Source organism: Symsagittifera roscoffensis, chromosome 5, assembly GCF_963678635.1.
Source record: "Symsagittifera roscoffensis chromosome 5, txSymRosc1.1, whole genome shotgun sequence".
Taxonomy (NCBI): Eukaryota; Metazoa; Xenacoelomorpha; order Acoela; family Convolutidae; genus Symsagittifera; species Symsagittifera roscoffensis.
In genome coordinates, this window is record NC_087066.1 from 1,730,245 (window position 1) to 1,745,646 (window position 15,402).

General features: G+C 39.7%; 1 protein-coding gene across 3 annotated transcripts in view; it reads right to left on the bottom strand.

The window, feature by feature from the left end:
• The window catches only part of LOC134845660 (uncharacterized), a 36,883-nt gene extending 28,218 nt beyond the window's left edge, over positions 1-8,665 (bottom strand). For 2 of the 3 annotated variants that reach the window (XM_063862682.1, XM_063862683.1), the window contains exon 1: positions 8,489-8,665. The gene's annotated coding sequence lies outside the window, so the exon portion shown is untranslated. Of the gene's footprint in view, positions 1-7,783; positions 7,888-8,488 lie in introns of those variants that run through there. The other variant, XM_063862685.1, reaches the window with a different exon arrangement.
• Between the last annotated feature and the right edge of the window lie 6,737 nt (positions 8,666-15,402).

Sequence of the window (15,402 nt, forward strand, 5' to 3'; positions counted from 1 at the left end):
CGGGATCGATGGACGGCTGTCATCCCTTTTAATGCATGGTAGTAAATCTCTATTCACATGGTCTATGCGTGTTCTAGGTTTTTCGGCTTGTGCGATGTCGACTAATAACTTAGGATTCCTTCGACTACTGCGTATAAGGCTCTCCAGTTCTTGATATAATAATTGCAGTCGAAAGTCACTTTTGACGATTCCCACCGAATCCGTGACTGATGGAACTCCCGACATGTGTTTAACAAACGGTCGCAATTTGTCCAATACATCAACAATGAGTCGGACACAATTTGGTCGAGACCGGTGACGTCGTTCTGAAAATAGTTCTGCCCCCAACAAAATCGGCACATCTTTTGGTCAAAATAAGTGTTTTCCGCACTTCGTCGTTTTGGAGAAGTCTTCAGAGAAGTCTGTGTGACGGGCTTTTTGCCCTGTGTCCCGCGCCGCTCGGAACGTTGAAGTTTCTCATCCCCTGGACCTGTTCACGGTTCTCGGCAAAGCGCTTGATGAATGTTGAAGCCTTTGTGTTCTTTCAAGTTTTTCGTCAGATGTATTCTGCTTTGCACCCACAACATTCACATGAGTTGTAACCGCAATTGTAAATAATCTGTCACCCAAAAGTTTCGGCAGCCTTCTGTCCCTCAGTGGCCGTGTTTTGTGGCGGGTAACCGTCGTAGCCCGTTTGATCTCAGTATGCTGAGATAATCCCAGTTTCTTCTCAGGTGCTGTCCCCACTCCTTCCTCTGTAATTTCTATTGGCGTGGCCCTCAGCGAAGACAATTCGCCACAGTGATTTTAGGCTCCTGAGCGTCCATTTCCTGCGAGTCGTTGTTTTAATTCTCCTCCGTATCGTCTCCGCTCTCCTCGGCTGAGGACAACTCTATCGGGCGGGCAGGAATAACTGTTTTTTTTTCATCCTGAGTGCATTTACCTTCTTCTGAACTTGAATATGGAATCATCCATCCTTTAGTTTTATGATCCAGCGCAACGTTGGAGGCTCATTATTCTTCGTCTTGTCGAAGTGAATACTATCCAACGCCCGTTCCAATACTAGTGGCGTTGTAATTATCTGCACGTCTGAGTTCATGATCGGGCTGTCAGTAGACATGAGTCCCTCTTATGAGCTATCCGTCGTTATCGGGTTATCTGCGGTTCCGCTGGCATTTTCTACTTAGTTTTTTTTATGCTGATAGCGCAGTTGTTTTCCGGGCATCCCAAATCTGTCTTACGCCCCTCTGAATTGTTGGGTCCTACGATGGCTGTGCCTTTGACACACTTGCTCCTTCCGTCTGGTCATCTAAAATCTTGAGATATCCGACTTATGGAAAACTTTTTTCGGAAAACAGGGTGACCGTATGATTCGTTTCTCGAACTACCCGTTCATTCAGTCATTCAAAATACGGTTCCGATTTCAATCATTCCTTGAGTTTTCAAAAGTTTTGTAATTTTTTTCTGAAATTGTAGTACAGGATCACTTGTTGTTTCTTCAGAAGGCTTCGAATTTGTCATCCCCGGAAATAATGGGTAGTCGATTCGATCAAATATTCCCATATTTGTCTCGTCATCCGGCTGTGCGCAGTCCTGCATTACTTTTGCAGGAAACATCTTCTGGTTGCGATTCAGAGAAAACAACACATTGGTCCAATTCAAATTTTCAAACAAAGCAGAGCGTGTAATCGAATGCCAAATTGTGTTTGGTTTGCAATCAAAATGTGCTTCAAACGGCGTACATCTCAACAATGGATGGTTTGTGGTTCTAATATTGCATAATACTTCATTTAACGCAAATTTCAAGCCGGCTTTCAGTTTCTGAAACAAAAAAGCCATCTTTTTCCCCCGAAAAGTACGTACAGACTGTTCAATAAGACCCGTGGGTTGATGCATTCCTTCTACGAGAAAAACCAATTGTATATTTTGTTGCGCGAATCAATTTAGCCACAAACCCCGTCCCTTGATCAGTCCAAAATACCCGCGTATAGCGTGAAAAGCTATATATCCAAGAACTCTTTTATAACCGTCGCCGTAGTACGCGTTGTTATTTGATTCGTAGGAAACTTCAAAAACCGATCGACGCAAATCAGTAGGTATTCGTTCGCACCACAAGTGGATGGCAATGGCCCCAAAACATCCAATTGAATTTCTTTATTCGACTTTCCAGTAAATCCATAGAGACAATTTCGGTACTAGTAATCACGGATTTTAAATTCTCACCAGATTTAATGCATTCTTTGCAATACAACGAGATTACCTGAATCTGACTATTCATATGCGGCCACCAGAAGCAGTTAGTTGCAACGTCCATCATCTTTGTCATCTTTGAGAGGCCTGCGTGGCCTCGGTAAAAACGAGCCATAATAGGGGCTCCTAACTGCATCGGAATCACCATTTTATCCTCAATGAAGAAAATCCCATTAGAAATAGGAAGATTGGTGACATAATGGCCGAAATGAGTAACCGGATTCCGGATCGCGGTATAATTTTTCTCCCCAAGTGCATCCATAATACATTTTAGATTTTCATCTGCTTTAGTCAGAATCAAAATAAACTCCGAATCAAAAAAACTCCGACCAATCGAACAAGATTGGTGATAACATTTCCGCTGGAATAACCTTAGAGTCAGCAGTAGGCTGTCGCGAATAATTCGTGAAGTGAATGTTAATTGTAGGGATACAACTGGTGTGCGACTCCGGGTTATCACTGTTTGTAAGCTTCGAACTATCTGCCATCTCCATTGGACTAAACAATTGGTAATTGTTACAGTTTTCTATTCGGTAATGGTTATTAACACAAACTCTGATCAAGTGACACTTTTGACGGCGTCAAAAGTTTCTTTGCAGCGTGTTCTTCCCGATTACAATTTTTTTCGTTTAGAGTTTTTTTCGTACATGATGTTCTTTGCCAGTGAACAAGTTTAACTGCGTTCATTTGCCGCCGGGGCAATTGGCCTAATAATTGCATTAATTTGTGAAACGACAAATGTGTTATCTAGTTCCGACCAATCCCATATTTTCAACCGGGAAATGTTCTAGTTCATAATTGAATGAAAGTAATCGGCTATACCGTCGGATTAGTCTTGTTTCAATTGTTTTAGAGTTTTTCTCTTCCGATAGGCAAGATAACAGCGATTTATGATCAGTGATTATTTTGAACGGTGCCCCAATTAAATAACTTTGTACTGAGTCACAGATCACACAACCGTTGACAATTCCAACTCATTGATACTACAGTCGAGCTCCACTTCAATATAAAAACGAGATGCGTACGAAATAGGCTTCCATCTGTCTGGATGGAAATGTTCCAAGCCAGCCCCTAGACCTTTCTTTGATGCGTCACATTTGACTCGTGTTTTTTTCCTCGCATCAAAATGATGATTTAGAAGAAATTCGGCCTTCTTTGTTTCATTATTTCAAATGCTTTTACGCTTTCACCCATTCAAATATGGTATGTTTTTTCATGAGGACCTGAAAAATCTTCGTTGTAGCCGCCACGTTTGGGATGAACCGTCTGAATTGATTCATTGAAGCAATCAACGACCGAATGCCCGAAATGTTTTCAGGCCTTTACATTTTTAGTATCAATTCCGCTTTTCGCTGCACTGCTACGTACAGGTATTCGATATTTTAAACCCCAACCATTCAATTTCTTTTGCAAACCTTGTACATTTACTCCCCTTTACAGCCGCGTTATTGTCATTCAAAACCTGCAGCATTTTCTTCCCTTCCCACCAATGGCGCTCCTTAGACCCCCTTATTGCTATAGGGGTTTCATTCAAATATACACTAACTTCCAGTAAATGCCCTAACAAAGAATCCATCACCCTTTAGAATTCATTAGGCATATCATCTAAGACCATGAATCCGGTCTTGAATATAAACGTGACCGCGATATTGCCCCAAACTAAACTGAAGATGCATTGCCGACTAGTTTCCTCACTCAATGCCATTTGCGAATACGCATATTATAGGTCTATGTTAGAAAAGCATATCGGATCCATAATATTACCACTGATGGCTAATGCTTCATTATCAACAAGTTCATTCTTGTTCGATTGCGGTATATCTGCTTATTAAATAACTGGGAACTTAGAGCCAATTTGACCGGTCCGTCTCTTTTCGCCGTCAAAACCGTGGGTAAGATCAAAATTATCTTAGGTGCACTTGCCTAATTTAACAATGTGCCCATCACGGAGGAACCCATGAATGGTTTTTCCTACCTTTGGCACTCTTTTTTCTCCTTAATTTGAATTGGGTGAATCAGCCCGTAAAAATGTGTTCTAATTTCTCAACGAATTTTTCAACGAATTTTTCTTTGAACTCTTTCAGTATAAGTTTAATGTACTTACGTTGAAATGGGAATTGTTCGCTAATGGGTGTCAGGGTGCTGTCTGTCCCCACCTCGTGCACGTTCCCTGCTACTAGGGCAGGCAGAATATTATTCACAATGATATCCTCTTGGCCTCCCTCCGTTATATAAAGTTCGGCTTTCTTAGCCACCCAACATTCTGAATCAATGTCCATAATATTCCTATGACGTCGTCTGTCGCACTATAGAATATATTCTTGATCTCGTCCGGTACCGCTTTAAAACTTTAAAAACTGATCCCGAATCTTCAGCTCGTGTAGTTTCGTCTGGGAGATACTGGATTGGCACAATCGATCTGAAACTCTGAGCGCCAACGACTATGGCCCATGTCGGTCTCAAATTTTTCTATTCCCCTTGCCTCCCTTGTCCAAGATCGTTTTGATAACAAAAACCCAAAATTCATCGTCATCCTGTTCTTCTATCTTGTTAATAACGTTCGTCTCGAATTGCGTAAACTCATACGAACCATCCACCTGATTAACTGACGATATCTTGCAAAATCTAGCAAAACGCCCTCGACCCCTGCAATTATGTCAGACAAAAATCCTTGCTTTGCAATGATCGCTATGGTTGGGTTCTAACATGCTTCCGCATTTGGGGCATTTGTCTAGCTAGCTCTTGATTATCAACACCATTGACTGGTTTCCATCTGACATAACTTCGCATTTGGCCCTACAGTGTTTGAGCGATTACTGTTGAAAAATTTTTTGGCATATCTTCGTCCACTGACTCTCTTGTATTATTCCTCCACTGACCCTCTTATCCATGAGTTCGCCTCTTTCTCGAACAACAGCAAAAGTAAGTGCCGCCCTCGGGCTCATTGTTTCCATACATAACTGTTTCTTGCTTTCTCATTTTTCATATATAACATGAAAACTTCACGGACCAGCAATGCTTCTCGTTATCCAAAATCACATCAACTGGTAAGGTCGCTCAACACCCCAAAGAATGTCTCCATACCTTCGTTGTCGCGTTGTTTTTGACCGAAGAATATGAATCTTTTGTTTTTTTTTGTAACATTTGTTTCTTTCTGAAACGTATCAGTCGACATTTTTCACAGCTCGATGAAAGCCATATCCACAATTTTACGATATGGATGTTTCTGGTTGAAATATCGCTGTCCCTGTTTCGCCAAGGACAAAAACATTTTTGACGTCAACTGTTTATCAGCGTCTCCCCGAGTCGATCCTTTGAATATTCTACGCTCATCCTCCTCCCGCCTGTTTTTTTTTCTCCCGCCATGCTGTTATAGCCGTCACGTTCCTTGCTTTTTGATCTGTTCATGCCTGCTGATCGTCTGTGCCAGCCGGGTTTTCCAGTATTGGGCAAGGATTTCATGGCAATCCATTATCTTGCATTAAATTCTCAATGTCGATCTCTTATTCTTGCGATGACTATCAGTTGGAAGCTTGACTCCATTCCTCCCACGAGATCGTCGGTTCCTGTGATGGGCCGGCCCAGAAGACGTGTGACCCGCGGTAGGCCGACTCCGTACTTGACGGTCATGGGACGTTACATAATATAAACATACACTTTTATAACCACATAATACGTACATACTTTGAGATCTACACCACACATTGGCCGGATAAACACCTTTATTTTCTATAAAGGATAGTCACGTCACGATCCTCCAGCCAGGTATAGTAAAAAATTTTTCCACATCATCAAGTGTTGACCAATTTTTCTGCCCGCATGCGAGTTTTTTAAAATACAGGCCAAACAACGCGTTTTCAGGCAGGCTCTTTATGGAAAATTATGGAAATAGAAAATGGTTTATTAATAAAAATCGACTGGCTTGAATCAAACTACTCTTTAAAAAATGCAACGGACTTGAAATACCAATATGGTCGCGACTGTCTGGAAATAGCAAAAACTTGTTGGCTAAAATCACAACCTCGGTCCGGCTCTAACCGACAATCGGATGAATTTTAAGTGCCGATGAGAAGATAGATGGATGAAAAGAGATAATGGTTGGAACAACTACTTTTGGTTTTCTCTGATCTCTCTTTTTTTTGAATTTCAAACAAATAAGAAGAAAAAGAAGAAAAAGGGATCTGAGATCTGATTTGAGATCTTTTTTCAAACCGGAGTTTATAATTACAACAGAACTGTTCGTATCAGGACGAAGCCCTCAGTGTCCCGATTGCCTCTCAAGTTCTATGGAGCAGTGTTAGTATCGCGAAATAAATCACGCGTTAATTGTACCAAATTGGCCAAAATGGTAGTCTTTAACCCCCCATAAGTTTACGTAAAATGATCACATGTGAAATAACTTTTCAAATTTACGCTGAGGACAACAATATTTTTGATTTCCAATGTTTATCTCACGCTTGGGGAAATATATTTTGGCAGTCGGTAACTTGAGACTTTTCTAGTAGCTAGCAGAAGCTATCACATACAAAAAAAATCAAAAATGGCAAAAATTGTGTCAGAATCATTGATTTTTCAGATCTGAAACAACCAAAAAAGACTGAATTTCTGATCTGAAACTTGATCTGAATTTTTTTATCGCAGATTTGAAATAACGAAGAAAAAAATTCAGATTTGAAAAAACCAATCCTTAAAGTATCCAAGCGTCCCAGATTGACCCAAAAATGCTAGTCATACAATTTTCATATATGGAAAAAAGCTAATCATACACTTTTCATGCAATTCCAAAAGTACAGGAAATTGCTTGAAATGTCTATGACCAGACATTGATCAAGGCATACAAAAACATGTCCTACCAAAGAAGGAGGAGTTTTAAGCGTTTTTGAAAAAAAATATGGAGAGAAAAGGAAAAAAAATACAATATTAGTATGTCCAGGAATACAAATTTCGCATTCAAATTTAAAAAAAAAATGTTTGTTTGAGTACGAAAATAATTTGCGTTTGAAAAACAACACAAAAACTTTTTTGGGGTTAATTTCAAATTTTTGTCGTTGCCATGAAAAAAGTGCTAGTCATACGTTTTCCATATATGGAAATTGTATGATTAGATTTTTTTTGACAAAAAGTTTTCATTTTTTTAGTACGATACATAGAATTTTATGCCAAAACAAGAAAATGATTGGTATTTTGTATGATTGGTATTTTTTTCATTGACTTAGTTTATTGAATTGTATGAGTAGCATTTTTGGTCTATGTGGTCAACCCGGGGTTATTTAAACATTTCACAACCTATTTCGGATCTGAATTTTAGATCTGAAAAAGGTTATTTCAGATCTGTTTTAGAAAATTTACTGGGTACGGGTGCGCTTTAATAGCGCAAAATACATACAGGAGAATTTTTTTTCAAGCTCAGGACAACAATACTTTTTGGATGATATAAAAAAAAATTCCGTCAAAAATGGCTAGTTAAGAAGTCGAACTTTTTCTGAAGAAAAAAAACCACGAGCACAAATTCGTTAAGAAAGTCGGAAGAACAATAAGTGTAAACACAACATACGCAAAGCTTGAACACTAAGAACTTATATGGGAGCAGGCGAAAAGTAATTTGGATAATGGAATTGCGCTGAATGGTAACGCATTATAGCACCCTTTAACACTTGAGGAAATCTGAAGAAGTTTGCAATTTAACTGAATGTATATTTGAAGTGGATTTAGTGAATTGAATTTATATCCATCCACCATGCTTTTTTCCAAAACCAGAGTGAAAACGTTTCAACGTGAACAAAATGGGAATCTTAGTTTCTTTTGTTGTTTATCTATTAGTAATTCAATTTAATAACATCCTTACTTTTTATTTTTAAGTTATTTGGTGGCATTGTTCATGTTTTTTGTATCAAATTCGACGGTTCTTTTTTGAGTAACAAACATGCAGAATCGCTGATGATGTTGACGATTATGACCAGTCACTGGTCTAGGATTTTCTCTAGGGGGAAGAAGATTCATCAAATAAATCAAAAGGAATCGAGTTTTCGTTATCGATCTTTTCTTTATGCCGACCAAAATGATTTTTCGAGCTCTAATAAAACGCTGCAATAAAGATCCTATTTTGATTAATTTTTCTGAAGAAAAGAAGCCCAAAAAGACGTTTTACGTTTTTTTGAGGATTTTGACCAGCTACCCCAAGCCCCCTTCCCTTAAATCCACCGCAGTCTAAGGCAAAATCCAAAAAAAAATTAATTGCACAATAAAAGGAGGAACTTACCAACGACAGGAAATAAGCACAACAACATGTTTCCATCAACCTATTTGCTATAAACTGAATTAGCACACACAGTTTTTTCTAAATGGAATCTAAATTGTAGAGTTGTTAACCTGTGTCCTTATATAGCTCTATGTTAAATTGTGGCTTGAACTGTAATTGTGCAATAGATTATGCACTCATCTATTTTCCCAACTGATCAGATAAAAGCAGACACCATCCATACTTAATGACACTTTTATTCCCTCGCTCTCTCTGCACACATCGTAGATAACGTGTGAGAGGGGGGGGAGATGAGAACAGGTGTTTTCATCTATCGGCTGTTGTAGATGCGTTTGATTGCTTTTGAAGCATCCGTCGGTTTTTCCTAAGCGGAGCTGTTAAAAACGGTTTCCGTTTAACTGATGATTGGACCAAGTGAACAATCCCCTCCCTTTCTGCAAGCAAGTATGCGATTTTGCCCAGTAAAATTGGAGGTAAAATGATTTAAAATTCAACCATCACACTAAACGCTCAATTGTGATTGGCTACAAAAATGCTTTTACTAACTGAAACTTCCAATCAACTGTAGAATTTGGATTCTGTCCCTTTTTGGTCGTCATTCTCAACTTATTCACGTTGTTTTGATACCTTGTCATTGAGGTTCGACTAAGACTCGTTACTGTCCACAATAATGAGTTACTAGCCAAAACTCGCTACTAGCAAAAAAAAGGGCGAGCACCATTCTGAGCAAAAAACGAGTTTGGCGTCGTAATGGAGAACTCGGATCGAGGCTGTGTTCTTTGACTATACTATTGCGCCCAATTTTCAGTATTTTAAGTCTTTACAGACCAAAACGACCAAGTTTCATTATATTTTCAGTTTTTGCAGAACAAAATATGGTCACCTGAGCCGTGGCAAGCTTAAATTTAAATCCAGCCTAAAACTACTCCAGCTTAAAATGAATTAGACAACCGCTCAGCCTGGACAACTAAGACTTAGCGGTTGTCTAATTCATTTCATCACACCGTGCACAAAAACTAAACAATTTTGAAGAGAATTGTTTGATTTTCTTAAACTATTTTTAAAGTTTTTTCTCTACTACTTGTCGGCATTTTTTTAAAATAGCTTTCTCGGGCAAATCATAAAACTGCATCCGATGATTAATTGCGTTACGCAATTAGGTTTGATGTTCGGCTGCGCGCACACGTAAGCAGCTAGTAATAAATTTGCCACCCATTCCTGTTGCGCGGAGTTTTGAGATCCCTGAAATTTTTGAAAATTTTATACGGTTTAACAGTGAATCGAATGATCACGGGCGAATCATTTTGTGCGGCGACCCCAAAATGCTGAGAATTTTGAAGAAGTCAGCTTTATGGTTAGCCGATGGAACTTTAGCACCCAACTGCCGGCCTAAAACATGTAATTCTTAAGCAGCGTTGATTACTTTTACGTTTTAACAGTTTCTTAAATAGAGATTTCATTTTTCTCAAATTATTGAAATATATAATCTTCAAAGAGTGAAGAAACCCTCCAAACAAAAGATTCTGAATGCACTGCTATTGATCTCCGGTCATGTTGGGTTGGGAGAGGAAGGAGAATTAAAATTTGTTTGATTAAAATATGCAAAACTGTTTATGTTTTTGGACCATCGAAAAGTATATGCTTTAAAGAATGAAGAAATCATCCAAACCAAACATTCTGAATGCACTGCTGTTGATCTCCGGTCATGTTGGTTTGGGAGAGGTAGGAGAAAAAAACTTTGATTGGTTCTAGAATGCAAAACTGGTTATATTTTTAGACCATCGAAAAGTATAACCTTTGAAGAATGAGGAAATCCTCCAACCAAACATTCTGAATGCACTGCTATTGATATCCGGTCAAGTTGGGTTGGGAGAGGTAGGCAAAAATAATTTTGATTGATTCAAGAATGCAGAACTTTATATACTTTTAGACCATCGAAAAGTATAATCTTTAAAGAATGAAGAAATCCTCCAAACCAAATCAATGAAATGGTTATGAAAGTGATCTTCGAAATGAATCACGATTTACCGCTGGCCTTAAAAAAGCTTTCTTTTTTTGAAAAAATAAGAAAAGATCGGCGATTCCTAAGATATGATCTTTCAGGAAAATCAGACAATGTTCAGAACTAAAAAAAAATGGAGAAAACTGACGAGTTGTGACTTTACTTCGGCTCTACTTATATATAAAGCATGGTGCCAAACTGTGAAGTTTTATTCCCAGTGAGATGCGGCCATGAGTGGTATTGCTAGAACAACAAATCTTGTCGAAGAATGGCATTTCGGGATCCAATCCTATTTCGGCGCAGCCCACCCGAGTAAGTGGAAAGTAGTGGGCAGCCTGCAAAAAGACGATACACTAGGTCAACCAAAAATTGATGTCATAAAATAAGACCAAAGGAGGACCCTTTGGTTGCTGAGCGCGTCGAGCTCTGAGGGGGAGCGTTACCCCGCCTTCCCCTAAATCCTATTGTAATTCTAGAAGTCAAAAACAGGTCAAGCGCCTTTTATAAGGAATCAATGTTTGTTTCTCCCATACTCAGATCTCATTACAGAAGGTCACTTAGAGCCTATACCCATCGATGTGAGCTAAATTTCACAATCACCTCATTTATATCTACTTTATTCTATTATATTTCAACTTTTACAAGCAGCTTTTTACATTGTACAATTGATCCATAGATGAGCTGAAAAATACGCAATATATGAGAATTTTGTTGATATTTTATTCAGCGAATTTTATTCGAAGCATCAAAGAGTGGAAAATGCCAAACAATGAGAACTCCAAAAGTGCATGATTACTTTTGAGTAAGCTGAAGCTGCGGTGTTCTAGTGGCTGTTTTTCGATCATGGGAGTTCTTTCAAGTCAATTATATTTAAAAGATGGGTAGATTTGACCCGGAAGGTTGACTTGACTGGTACATGTTTGATAGAAAGTTAGTAAAAGCATAAACTGTGAAACTGTAGAAAATTGAATCGTTTGTTTCGATGTTTCAGTTCAACTCACATACGTAAAATTTGGCTCATAATGATTGTGCGTTTCTTCCGATTGGGTTTTTGGCGTCATCTGGATTTTTTCTCCGGTCGAACAGGTGGCGGCGTAATTGCCCTGCTTTCTTAATTCAGTCAATGTTGCCTCGCTTTCCTGTTGTTCGTTCTGGTTGCCCCCTGTTTCATTGTTGAGGATTTTGTCCAGCTCAACTTGATTGCATAATTTTAACACAAAAAGTGATAACCAACTGACAAACCCAAGTACGAAGCAGATAACTACAGAGCGCTATTACAAGCTATTATAAGCTATTATAAGGTAATAATCTACAGTTTGAAAGAATTCATCCACCGCTTTCTTACACCCTCTTCTGTTCTTCTTCTCCTGATCACTCTCTCCTCAGCTGTCTGGGATGATGTCCAGTTCCGTGGAGTTCGGCCAATCGCAGTGGGAAGTGATGCCGCAGCAGCCGAAACGACCCTGCAGCTGGTCCCAGTTACGGAGTGCCTGGATGTCTGCTCTTTGCAAAGCAGCACTTTTGTCTGATGAAGTAGTTTCAGGGCTTCTCAGGCAAAAACTTAGGTTCCAATTTGAACTGCACTCGCTCGTCGTTTGTGACACAAAGAAACCATAACGAATCAAATGCTACAATCATGAGAAAAAAGTATCCGAGCAGTTTAACAGTTTCATCTAGAAAGCGAGAGAAAGAAAGACGAGACCATACAGCAAGAAACAGCTGACTATTATTCTGGTGTCAGCTACATCCAGCATGTCTTGAACAGCTTTGGCTCTGGGAATCCACAAGCACACTAGGGGACCCACCACGATAAGTGAGAGAAAGACGGCAGTATAAATTGGAACAATGATTCTAGCCAGCCAACGAGTGCACTTGTCTTCTTCGATGCTGCCAGAGCGGAAGAATCTGTAGGTGTTTTCCGCCAGGTGTTGACAGTTCCGTTCCAGTAGATTATACGGCTCATACACTTCGCCTTGCTGTGTTGCTTTGTGCTGCTCACCTTCTGCCCTGAGGAGCACCTTCTCAAAGTAATTCGCGATGTCCAAATTCTGGTACATATCCATTACGGCCACTTTCTTCACTTGATGTGGCCCACTGAGTCCGAAGAAGTTACTGCAGTTGTGGACCATGTTGCGTTCTTGTTCCTTTGGATGAGGATGTAGCCATCTTCCCTCTCTACACTACACTACCAGTTGGTGGTCCGGATCACAACGTAGGAGTGATGCAACAACATCTTGGTCGGCTGCAGAAACGACACTTTGGAATCCAGAGCCACAGACTTGATGATCACATCCAACACCTGTTCATCTAGCCTACTTCCTTCACTACTCTTTGATGCTCTCCCACTGTCCTTTGTACTTTGTGAAGCGTTATCAGCTGAAGTCTGTTGTGCTCTTTCACCAACACATGCATCATGCTGAACCTCGTCCTTCTCAACGACTCTCTTTTTATTTGCAATGCGATCTTCCAGAAACTGTTTCGCATTCTTAGCCAGCACACGCTCTTTTTTATCGCTGAATTCTCCGTTGTCATAAAAACACAGACTAAGGTGGCCCATTTTGAGCGAGAACTCAGAGGTGACAGCATCACCTAAGAAAATAGCGAAGCCAATAAGAAGCCCAATTTATGTTAAGCACGAGAAGCCTATGACGGCCCTTCTCCACGTTTTGATGTGATGCTTCACTTTTGACATGCATCCGAAACTATTCTTTTTTTTCCGTCTCATTCTTCCTACAACTGGCGGGCAGACTTTGGAGGGAGTTTTCGTTGCTCGAGATCCAGTCTTGATAGTCGCGGATTCCACAGCAGTCGAAGCTCTGCTGCACATTATCCCACTGTTTGCGAGGACTCAAATTGCTTCCTTTGATCCTCTTGGTGATTTTGTTTCGCAAGGGGTGCCTGGATAGATAGGTCTGGTTGGCAGTCCTAGCCACAACCAGTTTGGTCTCCATCTCGTATTCCATCAGTTTCGAGTCTATGATGTGATAGTGCCACAAGTACATCAGAACAGCAGTCACTAATGCAATGTGTACAAGCAGAGTCAGAACGGAGAAAGAAAAGGATTTATTCAGTCTAGGTTCGAACTCGCCGAGTCTTGCAAGGCAGGAAACAAAAACAGGAAGAGAAGAGACACAAATGAGAATACCACACAGTGTCAAGAGGATGTGAACTTCGCCGGCGTCTATAATCGCCACGGCATGCTTCAAATCGCTCAGCCAGACAGCCAGAATAAAGACAAAGACACAGAGAAGTATCAGGGCAATCGGAACGCAGACAAAACTAGTCTTAGACCACGCACTAGAAGACCATTTTTTGAACGTGTCATGTGCAAAAAATTGTACGAAACCTCGGCCAAGTTTGCCCAATTGTGCAGCACTTTTTCTTTCTGCTTATTTGCTGCTTCGATATCATCTGTTGTGGAGCGGGGTAGCAGTCGCTCGAAGTACTGGTCCATCCCAATGCGTCTCTCCCCCATGTCACTCTTGGACACTCTTTTCTCTCTTCTCTTCCCACATACGACATTGGGTTGATTGCATCAATACAGTCCAAAAAATACGCTCTGAAAAAATGGCGCATACTACATTTGGGCTTTACTTTTTTTCCACAAACGGAGAAAATATAGTTCCCACCATTTCAAAAAGTTTGATTTGGTTCCTATTGAAGATTCTATGCACGAATTCTGTTGGTTTCTATTTGATGCGTTTTGAAGAGTGGTGTTGAAATGGTGGGAAGTCTGAAGCTAACTGTGATGCAACAAAACCACGACCAACAAAAAACGACAAATAAAATGTAATTCTTAACCAGCGTTGATTAGTTTTACCTTTTAACAGTTTCTTAAAGAGAGATTTCGTTTTCTCAAATTATTGAAAAAAATAATCTTAAAAGAGTGAAGAAATCCTCCAAACCAAACATTCTGAATGCACCAATGTTGATCTCCGGTCATGTTGGGTTGGGAGAGGTAGGAGAATCAAATTTTGATTGATTCAAGAATGCAAAACTGTATATACTTTTAGACCATCGAAAATTGTAGCACAGGTACGTTTTGAACCAGCATTCATATGATTGCTGGGTTCTAGCACGACCAGAGTGCCACCATACCGCATGTAACTCATGTTAGCACAATACTTGTACGACTCCAACAAATTTAATGTTTGTGCGTATGCAAATGAATGGCATGAGCTAATGGTTTTAGTTGGGTCAAATAGGCTGAATTTTAGTTTGGATGGAAAAGGGGTAAGAGGGCAAAACATCGAAGAAATTGTAATTCGGTAACTATACTTTTCCTGAGAATTTTTAATTCAATTAGATGGTTAGAACTAAGCACGTGAAAAATTTTTGACGAATTTGAAACTATTTTCACTTTGAGTTGAAACTGGCGTTACTGAAACTTTCTAATGGACTGAAAAAATGCTTGTGTTTTTGTAAAAAGCTTTGTACTGTTTCATAAAAAATTCAATGGAAATCCTTAAGAGCAAAGTTAGGTAACGAGCAACAAATAGCCATACAGCAAGTCTTGCATAAATCCTTAAGTGTGCTGTTTCTACGCACTTTAATGACAGTAGCCTGTTGGAATGGAAAGACAAAACGTCAGCTTTATGTTTGCATCCTTGTGGTTTACACCAACCCCTAGAGGGATGGGAAAAGATTTAACACGTTTGTAGGCTTTATGCATAGCATAGACAGTTTGTACGGGGTCAGGTAGAGTATCAGGTTTTGCTGTGCAAAATAGATTGGAAAAGTGTCGCAGTGTCGACTTATCCGAAGTCTTCAATCTGCAGACTGTTTCACACTGTGTTCACAGAACTTCTAATCTAACATTTCTGTAACAATTACATCATTTTAGCTCTTATTAATCGATTTCTTATAGCTTTTTAAAAACTTTGAACTCGATCGAGTTAAAATCTGAGTTCGA